This window comes from Rhipicephalus sanguineus, chromosome 11 (assembly GCF_013339695.2).
Source record: "Rhipicephalus sanguineus isolate Rsan-2018 chromosome 11, BIME_Rsan_1.4, whole genome shotgun sequence".
NCBI classification, from domain to species: Eukaryota; Metazoa; Arthropoda; class Arachnida; order Ixodida; family Ixodidae; genus Rhipicephalus; species Rhipicephalus sanguineus.
Genome location: NC_051186.1, coordinates 92,635,792 through 92,648,169, shown reverse-complemented (window position 1 = coordinate 92,648,169; position 12,378 = coordinate 92,635,792).

Genomic DNA, 12,378 nt, shown 5'->3' with positions numbered 1-12,378 from the left:
GCAAAGCGAAGCGTACGTTTTTGCGAATCGGGAATTTACGAAAACCAAGCCTCCTTGCGTACGATGTATTGACGAACTTGCTTCCCAGCCCTTTTTTATCATACTCTATGTCATGTGTGTTAATTCTTGTCTGTTCACAAACAGTTGACGAAATCCCTATGAACTGATTTATAGAGTGGATTGTCGAGTACCCGGTACGAAATCCTGCTTGGTTCTTAGTCATATGTATGCCCATTATACGAACATTTTCTTTTCTGGCTCTACTCTAAATTCTCTAGCGAGCAAACAAAATATGTGCCTGACTCGACTATCAAAATGGCTGACAGGAAATAAAATCGAACTTAATGCACACAATACAAGTTTTAAACTATTCAGACAAGGAAAACAAAAACAGAATGATAGACGTTGAACGCGTCATCAGTTTTCGCAATAGTGCTCTTTCGCGCTTTGATTGAACACGAGGTTAGGTGTAATTGGAGACATCATTGTCAACATGGAGAGATCACATTAAGCATGCATATTGTGAAGTCTCTAGTTCAGTTGGTATAACGTACAAAATGATAAATTTGTTGCATTGTGGTTTAAGAAAAATATTTATTATGCTCTTGTACAATCATACCTGGGGAAGCACTACGAAACCTAGCTTGCAATCACATATAATTTTACAAAAAAGTGCGCAGATTGCGCTAATGGCGCAAGGCTGGAACCATCAGCGGAGCTACTGTTGAACCTAGTTAGGTTTCGCTAGTAATGCCAAGATTTTACTAGAGATACTATGCTTTTGCTAGTAGTATTGGGTATGAGAAGAGTTGGCTAGATATGTCATGTGACTACCTGTGACATGACGTTGTGGTTTTGGCCACGTGATTAACTGATACGTGGTTTTGGTGAAAACATGTCTAGCTTTTAGACATGTGACTAGCAATTACGCGATGTTGCGTGATTTTAGTGACTAAATGTTACGTGATTTTTAGCCACGCGAGTAGTTACGTGATGTTACATGATTGTAGTAGTGTGACTAGCTACGTGATTCATATTGAACAGTGCAAAAAAACGAGACACAGCGCTCCTGTTGTGCAGTCTTTTTTTGTGTCTCGTTTTTTGCGCTGTTCAATATGAACCCCAACCAACTTGCCTAACTCTCCCTTTTGCTGTAGCTACGTTGTTACGTGATTTTTAGGCACTTGGCTGATTGCACGTGCTTTTGAATGACGTGAGCGTTGGGACTTGATGTTTAGTCACGTGACCAGTAGTTACGTAATGTTAAATGATTTAGTCATATGTTTCGCCTGAAGGGCAAAGCAATGATGATGATGGTGATGTCCTCTTCTTGACGGCGCACACCCACAAGGAGGGATGGGCCAAAAACCGGGCGGCAGTGAATGCGAGAGCAAGAAACTTGAATGTCTTCTTTGTCCTTCTCAGTTCTGGACTTCACTTTCCCTGCACCCATCTGAATATGATTTCCTGTCGTCTCGTATCTAATACACTATCATCTTTGTTACACGTTTTGGTTTTGAGCTATTGTTGTGTGCGCATGTGCGGTAAGGTTGCCTTGGGCTTACATATATATTGATGTATGAATGAATAAGGCAGTTCTTAGCGCTTATTTCGCACGTTTCTTTTCTTCGGGAGTGTCTTGTTTGTATGCGCTGTCATTTTAGCCTCATTAATCTGGTCGCGGTGTAACATATATACTGTGATTCTGGTTCAGCCGTTTCGCTTCTTCCCTCCTGTGGCCTAAGTCTACAAGATCCAAATCGTTCCCACTCGCTCGCACCACCACGAGTCACGAGATGCTCTTCTTTTTCTCAGGCCGACTGGCCACTATTTTCGTGACGCTACAACCCGAAAATGAAAAACTAGCGTGGGTCGCCAGCGATACGACGCAAACGCAGCGCGGGCAACGATGCAACATAGCCCGCGTGTCGTATAAATTTTAATTTGGCCGCGTGTGGCGCCCCGTGCGTTTCACCAATCTCTGCGTGCGTTTGTATTCTTCCGTTAGTACCCTAGAAAACGGATGAGGCATGGAAGACCGTAATGCAGAACTAACCACGGCTTCAAGTATGCATTTCATGCGTATGGCTCTCCATCTAAAGGATCTTTATGAAGAACATGACATCAGACCAGACTGGAACCCCATCTTGATGAGGTGTTCATCCTTACCAGCCTCCCTGTGTGACAAGCTTTGAATAATTTTTCCTGTTTCTTTGGACTTGCACAGTATATATGCATGTAAGCCATTGAATGCTTGTGCAGTGTTTGTGCGATTATTGTCGCTAAGTGAATGCATCAATACGTCATAGCGTTTGTGATAATTTCAAATACGCATAACAAATACCATGAAACAAAAAAAATCAGGCACGGCGTACATGCTAAAAGCGTTGTGGTGGGAAAGTGTTTCGTAATGCCTGGAAATAAAGAAAATGAAACGAGGCATGGCGTAATTGTCTAAGGCAGCGAGCTGCAGAGCGAGGGGTCTCAGGTTCGAAACCCCAGTCGAGCGCTTCGGAATTTTTAACACGAAAGTGTTTTATGCCGGGGTCCAACAAGACTTCAGTGACGTATTTCCGTCACGCAATTGACGTCGGAAAAATTTACACGATCATATGGGAAAGAAAAAAAGCTCCGTCTACGGGAATCGAACCTACGACCGCTTGGTCCGCAAAAACAGATGCCGGGCACGCTGTTCACTGCGCCACGGTCAGACTCTGCAGGCTTTACAAACGCGCCTTTTATATCTACCACTCTCCCGGTCGGCGGGGTGGTGTTGCCCTCTGGGAGCTGTAAAGTGAAGTAATTCGTCATTACTGTGGCCTCCGCAATTAGCACCTGCAATGCGTTACACGTCGATCCCATTCGGCGTGTTTTCAATAGACGTTCAATTTTGTCAATGCCTTAACACACCGCGATGTGGCTATCTTCGACCAAGCGTCGTAAAAGCGTCGGCCTCGCTCATAGCATCACGCTAATCCGAACCAAAAATAGCTCTGCGACTCGCGCCTCCCTCATCTGGCTGTAACACCGCGTTTCCCGCTGACGCGCTCGCCCCGAGAAATATCGCGGCCGGGTTACCAGGGCGGCACGACGCGCTTTGCGTTTCCCTCTAGTCCGGCCGAGGTGTTCAATCACATTTGAACATGCCGTGGGATGGCGACCAAGTTCTGCGTCCAATATGCGACGCTCTTCTGGCTATCACACCTCGTTGTCTGATTACGCTTTCACCGTCAACTACTACAGCAACCACAAGGGTTTCTTTAATCATTTAGCATGGATGTTAGTCGTCAGTATGGAGACATACCACCAATCATGAAAGTGGGTGCATCCACGTTAAACTGTGCTATAATAATAATAATAATAATAATAATAATAATATTATTATTAATAATAATAATAATAATAATAATAATAATAATAATAATAATAATATAATAATAATAATAATAATAATAATAATAATAACAACAATAATATCTGGAGTTTAACGTCCTAAAACCACGATGTGATTATGAGAGACGCTGTAGTGGAGGGCCCCGGGAATTTCGACCACCTGGGGTTCTTTAACGTGCACCTAAAGCTAATTACATGGTAAACGGTGCTATGGCTGCCAGACATCACTATACATTGTGCAAACTCTCTTATATCAATTCAGTTACTTCTGTAAGCATTCAGTTACTTCTGTAAGGGCACGCTTTACTTTCGTGTTATTGCGATTCCGATGACGGAGGGATCAACCACCTTTTTTTTTTCTGCAGAATTTTTTTATATTTGGTTTTTAATAATATATACATACATATCCGGGACGTGACGGCGCAAATCCGGCGAGCGTGTCCATATAATTGCTATCGCAATAAAATGCTGGTCCCAACTGGGCACGCAACTGTGGTCAGTCTGATGAATTAGTTGCACATTTTCTCACGGGGGACGACACGGACGACTTCAGGTCGTGCGCGGCGCAGATGAGAGTTCGTGATGCCGTCCGGGATGACCTCGTAGTCTAGAGCACCGATACGGCAAAGCACCTTGTATGGTTCGAAGTATCGCCGAAGAAGCCTTTCGCTAAGTCCACGTCGGCGTATTGGTGTCCAGACGCAAACAGAGTCGCCGGGCTTGTATTCCACGAAGCGTCGTCGAAGATTGTAACTTCTGCTGTCGATCGTCTGCTTATTGTTGATGCGTAGGCGGGTGAGTTGTCGGCGCGTTGAAGCCAGACCGTCACGTCGTGGTTTGCTTCGTCGGTGAGGTTCGGTACCATGGCGGCGAGCGTCGTTGCTGGGTTTCTTCCGTATAGCAATTTGTATGGCGTCATCTGCGTCGTTTCTTGCCCGACCGTCTTGTATGCGAAAGTCGCGTATGAAATGATGGCATCTCACAACTTGGGATCGACGTCGCGAACACGGCCAACATGTCAGCGATGGCCGGTGAGGCCATTGGTCTACAGGTGGTAGGCTGCGGTCCGGCGATGGCTTCTCTGGCTGCATCCGAAGATCGCCTGAATTAAGTCCTCATTAAAGGCCGTAGATCTGTCAGTAATGAGGACGTCTGGACCGCCATGACGCAGAACGACGTTTTCAACGGACTTGGATACTTCGGCAGCACTTCCTTTGGACGGGCCCTTGTCTCGGCGTACCGGTTGAGGTAGTCGGCAGCTAAGAGGATTCATTTGTTTTGAGGAATTCGACGTTGGGAACGGCCCCATTAAGTCCATCCCGATTTCTGCAATGGCCGGCAAGGTGTATCGATGGGCTTCAGAAGTGCGGATGGCCTAGTCGGCGGTGTCGTCCATCGCTGGCAGTCTCGGCAAGTATTTAAGTACTGAGTGACGTCGGCAGTGATGCGTGGCCAGTAGTAGTTTTCTTGTATTCTCGCGAGCGTGCGGAAAATTCCAAAGGGTCCAGCCGTGGGGTCGTGACATGTTCGGCAAAGAGCCACGTAATATATAATAACAGGACTAAAGTCGCAACATCACGTAACAGCTAGTCACATGGCATGTTCCCGCCAAAAGCACGTGACACGTATGCAGTGTGGGGAACCGACCGAAACCAGAGATTTATGGCCAAGCCTAGCCAAACTTAGTACTACCACCAAATACTTAGCGTCTCTAGGAAAAGCTTGGCATTGTAAGCAAAACTTAGAAGCACCTTGGTCGAACACTAGTGCGGCTCTTGGTTCCAGCCTGAAACCACTCATGCAAACGGCGCTTTTTGTTTTTTTTTTATTTCCGTAAGTATTTTTCTGAGCCCAGAATGGGCAGCTTCATCCCAGAATAGGCAGCTCTCCGTAGGAGAAATGTGCTTCTCAAGCAACTTGGGAACTCGACTTCTTAAGGATGCACGGTTCTTAGCACTACGCCGACAGGCTAATAGGACACAAGCCGTGTTCGGAAGTACCTGCTTGTGCCAACACCTGTTATCCTTGCTCAAGGTGAACCGGTCAGCTCTCCCGTCGACGATGACCGATGAACAACTGTGATCGACCATGAGGATTTTCTCCGCACAAAAATTTAATGCGGGTATTTCTTCTTTCTTGGCTGTTAAGTGTTACCAGCCATCAAGCCAGGGCGTTACAGTGCATTGTGCTTCACAAGGAATAAAGTTTTGTGACTTTACTAAACGATATTCAGAGTATTTTCTCGCCTTTTGCGATAAATATCGCGGTGTCACGGTACGCTAAACAGACGTCGCTGATCTCATGCGTTTCTTTCGTGAGTCACCCCATGCGGTCACCATATATGGCAATATAACTGTGGAACAAAAACTATAAATATCAATGCAGAATTCAGACATTCTGGAGAGAGGTATCTGTTACGTTTCTCGAATTCGGATGCAAGAAGTGACCAATATATACGATATAGGGAAATCTTTCTTAAAAATGGTAATGTTAGCTCAGATTTTAACAAAATAGCGCGACTAGGTCTCGTGCCAGCCGCCCATTAGGTGAGGTGAGACCTGAGTTTTAAACATTACCCTGTTGTCTACCCGGTATTCAACGTTTTAACGGGCTCGAGAACAGTGCAAGGACTGATAGATAGATAGATAGATAGATAGATAGATAGATAGATAGATAGATAGATAGATAGATAGATAGATAGATAGATAGATAGATAGATAGATAGATAGATAGATAGATAGATAGATAGATAGATAGATAGATAGATAGATAGATAGATAGATAGATAGATAGATAGATAGATAGATATTCAGAAATGCGTGAACTGTCTAATAATGTTTAAATTACAGTTGCAGTAATAAAGGGTGAAAAGCGTCTCCTATATTCATATCGAAATTTTGGGAAGTTAAACGCCAACAATTATATAAAATCTCAGAATCTCTGTTACTGCAGCCATCCACCTCGAACTGGGAGCCTCTTGCGACTTAAGTGATGAATAATTGGTTTAAGCCTTTCACTGCAGAGATGTTCAATATGCCAAATCTTCGAAAAAGCATTTACTGTTAAGAGTTCACAGCCATGGGCTTTATTGGCATTGCTCCGCTGCATGACGTTAATGCGCGACAGCGCCTGAATGATGCCAAAGCTACATATCGTGCACAGCGAACAGTATTGTCGAAGATAGAGGGCATGCTGCGCCCGCAAACAGGAATTCTATGCTCGGAGCCTCCTGATCAAAAAACCATTCCTAAAAAAAAAGCTAGCGTTTCGGTGCGCAAAAGACCAAAACGCAGCGAACACGTTATACCCAGCAAGAAACCGAACCCGTTAGCAAAACTGCAAAACGGCATGTCCAGGCCCGCTTTTCGTCGATTTTGTGGTTAACTTACTCTATGAAGAAAATAACGCGGTAGCATGGCTGTGCTACACTCAATTTCCTGTAGGAACACGTAGTCGCCGCCATTTTCTTAAATAAAAATTAGAAGTCGATTATCGAGGCAATGAATCAAATACGCTTCCTTTATTTTGCTCCTTTGTTGAACTCTCGCATCTTTGTAGCAATGCTCTGAAACTACTGGAACTCAGAGCTTCATCAAGGAATAAGGGGAATTAAAGTCGGAAGCCCCGCTCAAATCATGAAATGACATCGGCGATCTTTTGACCGTCGGCATTCTTCTGCCTTCTTGTTGCTTCTTAAACTGATCAAATGTCAGCCTAAATAACGTCATAAGTGAGTGAGAGAAAAAGCGAATCGGAAGCAAAAGCTTCTCTCATCTTTTCATCGGAATATGGAAATGATCACGTACTCTCTAACCTTTATTCACAGGGAAATATTTCCTTGTTTAATTCCAGGAAGCTACGCGAGCGCTAAATAAATGTCGTGACGTGTTTCTCATGACCCTCTGACGCTCAATAAAGGGCGGGTAAAATCAAAGCGCACAGATATTTAATTAAATTTTCATTATTAAAACACGGCAAGCGCGACTCGGCTTCAGTTTCTTAGCAATCTGTACATGAAGAATGAATACAGATGAAAAATAATGTCGATGCAAAGTGGACACTCATCTGGTGCACGCATGCAATTTATTTCGCATGTGTGCAACGATATTGAAACATTTCCTTGTTAGAACGCCCTCTTGCGGTTACCTCGGCCATGGTTACTGAAAGACAAGAAATTGTTCGTGTCCTCATTCTTTTCCTTTTTGAGCCGTAGCGCCAGATTTGTTGTGGAATGTATGTGCTGAGGCTGCGTACGCTCCGGAAATTTTGACCACGTGGTATTCTTTAAGGTGCACCTAAATCTATGCGCACGGGCCTCAAGCATTTTCGCCTCCGTCGAAAATACGGCCGCTGCGGCCGGGATTCGATGGGTATCTATGTGCTATGCGCAGGGATTGTGCAACTGACGGTAGTGACCTCCGGTCAACAAAACGTTGCGAATATTACATTTGCAGCAGCTTCACTGGCTTCGATGAAGAATGCAGAGGTCAAACCGCTGAAGGTTTACCGACCAATAGGTTGAAATTTTGCCCCGTAATAGAGAACACTCACAGGCGGAAAAATATAGGGGAGAAAATTGGTCGGTGCTTCGCATCTGATCTTTCGGTGATCCGCGGCGGCATTTTAAATGCGACATCAAAAAATGCAGCTTAATATCTGATGCTCGCAGAAGATAATGGACGCGGTAAGTCGGCGTGCTCGCTCAACGTTGTTAGAGTTATCGACAACGTACCAGAATGCTTCCCATTCACAAAGGAGCGGTAGAAATAACTCACAGACAAACCATTCCTTTCATAACGTCACTGGTGAGGTCAGAAAATTGAGGCCAAATGCGCGAGGCCAAGAGGAGGAGGGTTGCGGTTGAAACCCTCCATTTCCACTTCACATGCAAGCCGGATATGTTCGTGCTCTCTTGCAGGTCCGTTGGCCGCTCCGTCGAAGCGGTCATTCGGTAAATTTCGTTAACCATTAATTTTTGTGTGCTTGTTGTAAAGCGGGCAAGATACAGCTGACCGAGCTCTCAATAAGACCAAACTCGATCAAATCGCATAAAATTTTAGTCTTTTTGTTTATTCACACGTTTCATGCTAAAAACACTGAAACACGTAGTGCGAAAGTGTGAATTGGCAAAAGCACTTTTAGTTAACAACTGAAACACGTTTGAAAATAGCAAATATTTACTCCAAAATACACGAGCCAATTTGAAAATTTTTAACATTCACGAACTGGCCGCGCCGTACTTGACCCAATCACATCTGTTACGACGGCACCAAAGATATTTAGCACCAAACAAGACAGCAGTTTAAAGGAAGAGGGATGCGTGAAGCGATGAGAAATCGTTGAACAGTGAATGTTGCTGGAGTCAATGTTCCGACAAGTTGACTTGTGTTCCTCGAGGCAGCAGCACTGCATCGACAACAAAAAGTCTACTTGTCAAAACGTTGGCTCCAGCGACATTCCCTGTTCAACGATGTCTCAGAACATTTACAACAGATGCATTTCAGTGACAGTATAGGAGTAAAGACCTACAAAATTTCAAATTGGCTCCACGCATTTCAATGAACAGGAAAGAGCCTATGATTGCTTCACATCCTTTGAACTGCATGTCAAAAGTAAAAGATGAACAAATTGTGCAGCCGAACGAACACACACTCAAGCCTTTCATTACAGGTATTTCACCAGCAGCAGGTCGGCTGTCCTCATGAAGATTTAGTCTAGCGACAGCGCGCTTAAGTCAGTCCACTCAGGCGTGCACAGGAATTTGGTTTGCTGATGTACTCATGCAAAATGAATGCCTGCTCCAATAATAGAGCGACATACTTGTTCTCCCCGTTCACACTACGTAACCTGAATACCTTCGCGGCCCTGAAAATCCCGGATTCAAAGCACCACGGTGCCGCGCATTACATGTCATGCCCCGATTTAGCCTTCTTCGTCTAATAGTTGGCTGACCTGCTCCACGTGGCTTCCGTTTTGCTGCACGGATCATCGATGGTCTTTGCAGTATTCATACTTGGAACGGCAACCGAGTTAGGTAACCGAGAGCGATCCCACTTGCGATATCGCTGAGCCAGTTGCAAGGATGAGCGGAGGCAAGCGCTACGAACACAACAAGTCAACCACTTCTCGTGCTATGCCCTATTTAAAATTCACAATATAAAAAAAACAAAAATTAACAAAACAGAGTTCTTTACAGTTAAATCAACGTTATCATTTGTAAAAAAATTGTTAAAGGCAATAAATGCAAACATACGCATCATCCTTACTTCGTTCCTCCAGATATTCGGAAACCCGGCAACCGCCACGAGCGCGTATGTTTCTTGAAACCAAAACTGGCCCCCAGTTTTCGGGGGCTGCGATAAGGGCGTGGTCCCGAGCGCTGGCTCTCGCGCCATGCTAAATGTAGCTGGTAGCGAACTTACTATAGAAGCCCATAAGTACACAAATTGTGGCTCATCAGCATGGTCATGGGGCTTAGCGCCATCTATGTGAGGAGGGAACGCTTCCAGTGGAACAAAAAAAATTAAGCGGATGTTACACAATATCCGGTAAAAACGTTACGTATTTCGTTGGCACTAGCGCGAAATTTGAGCTAAAATAGCTTTCCTAGGCAGGACCCTGATAGCGAAGGACTCGCGCTAAGGCGAGCCAGCGAGCCTCTCGCGAGTGCGCTTCAAGTCACCACCAGCTAAACTAGTATCGACTCGAGACTATATGGATATTGATGTTTATGTCTACTGCCGTTTAATTCGTCTTGGTTTTACGAGGAAACTTATTCTTGGAACTTTTATTCTGCATTCGCGGTGTCTTCCACAGCTGTAATAAATCAAGTAGCAACGTACAGGGGTGGTCAAAAATTCCCAGACCGCAACGCCCGGCCGCGGAGCAGCAGCTCGCTGTTACAATGCGCTGCCATCGCAATCACGCCTTGGCGCACGCTGGCGTCCAGCGTGTGCGTGGAGGGGGGGGGAAGGTATCCCTCTCTCTTAGTTGGTCTCCTTGATAAGGTTCTGACCGTGTTCGTATGCAGCGAATTGCCCTGTGCAGACGGCTGAGAGAGCCACCGCAGTGAAAATGGAAAGTTAAACGCACGATATTATTTTCCAAGAACTCCAAAACCACGGTAATGCGTATGGTGTCTAGCTAAATGTGGCCGCCATCATGATGCGTCAGTTTTCCGCAAGAGTGCCGCGTCGCTACACGCTGCACAGTAGTTAAATATCGAAGAGCGGTGGGTGAGAGAACATGACGCATCAAGTTTATACGTCGGTTTCTTATCAAGGAGAGCGAGGAAAGGAGAGTGAGATGCACCCCTCCCCCTGCCCCCACGCACGCGCTCGACGCCAGCGTGCGCCAAGGCGTGATTGCGATCGCAGCGCCCCGATAACAGTGAGCCGCTGCTCCGCGACCGGGCGTTGCGGCCTGGGAACTTTTACCACCCCTGTACCTCTCATATTTGCAGCTTAACTTACTTGCTTTGCACATAGGTAGGTGGCCTAATGTCCACATTGTTTGTGTGCTTCGTGTGCTTCCTTGGTAACTAGACCAAGTGACGCCTAGTCATGCAAAATTATGACATTTCAGTTTTATTCAGTGGTCAAAATAACGGGATTTTATTGCACTGTACACAATGAGCACCAAGAGCCGTGATAAGCACACAAATTGCGTGGACACTACGTGCATTACATTTCGCCTTATGATCCAATAAGTTACAATAATAATTAATGTTGGGGTTTAACGACCAAAAACCACGATATCATCATGAAAGACGCCGTAGCTGACGGCACCGGGAATTTGGACCACCTGGAAGTATGTACCGTGCACCTAAATTTAAGTACACGGGCCTCTCTAGCATTTTCACCTCTATCGAGGATGCGGCCGCAGCGGCCCGGATTCAATCTCGCGGCCTGCGAGTCAGCTGTCGAGAACCTTAGCCACTAGACCACCGTGGCGGGTTCCAATAAGTTACCTTTACGTGTAACGTAAACAGACATGTGAATTGTAGCGCGATAGACAATTGAGCGATCGTCTCACTAATCAGGAACGGGAATAATGGTAGGCAGTGCGCGTTCAGGAAGGAAAAAAGTCACAGTTTCGCCGCAAGGGCGAAGCAATGAATGCGATAGCAAGAAATTAATGCTATACGAAGTGAGGCTCGCAAATGGTTACTCTCAGTTTGAACAGCGTTCCTGTTGCAAAGGTGGCCGAAGCAGCGAAGGAAACTAGCGTGCTTCAACTGTCGAGCTGTGACACTTGATAGTTCGCGCTCATCTTCTGTTTGTTCGTTTAGCGGCGTCCCTTCAGCTCGAGTGACTTTCGTACGCTCGGTAACATGAGCGCGGACATCACGGTGAAAGCGTGAAACATTCCTCTTCCCCTCACCGCGAGAAAACCGCGCGAGCAGACAACGGAAGGGCAATGTTCTCGCTGCGCAAATATAAGAAGCGAGCGAGCTCGACGACGACTTTTACATGCGCCCGTCGCGCTGCTAGCGCCATCTCGCTCGTAATGAACAAACGCTTATTATCGCCTGCCGTCTCTGAGTAAAGGGTATGTATATAACGCTCGCCGTTAGCTACGTGGGGGATCTGCGTTTCGTGGCGTAGTGGATAGCGCCACTCGCTGCGGAGCAAGAGGTCCCTGGTTCGATTCCACGCCTCGGAAGCATTTTTCTGAGTTATTTTTCTTTGGGACTTTTATATATATATATACATACTTATACATATACGGTGCATGACGGCGGCGACGGCGACGGCAAAATCCAGCCGAGACTGTCCATATAATTGCTATCGCAATAAAAAAGCCGCAGGGATGCTGATTTATGAAAATCCAGCGAGCACCCTATTTCGAACCATTCCTTCGGTTTGTTAGCTAGAAGATATGGGGCCCCAGGCGTACGTGTGTTGCTAATGCATTCTTGCACAGCACACATGTCCAGGAATTCGGGAAATCGACAACTAGCGCCATCTGTTGTGTTGGCTGCTA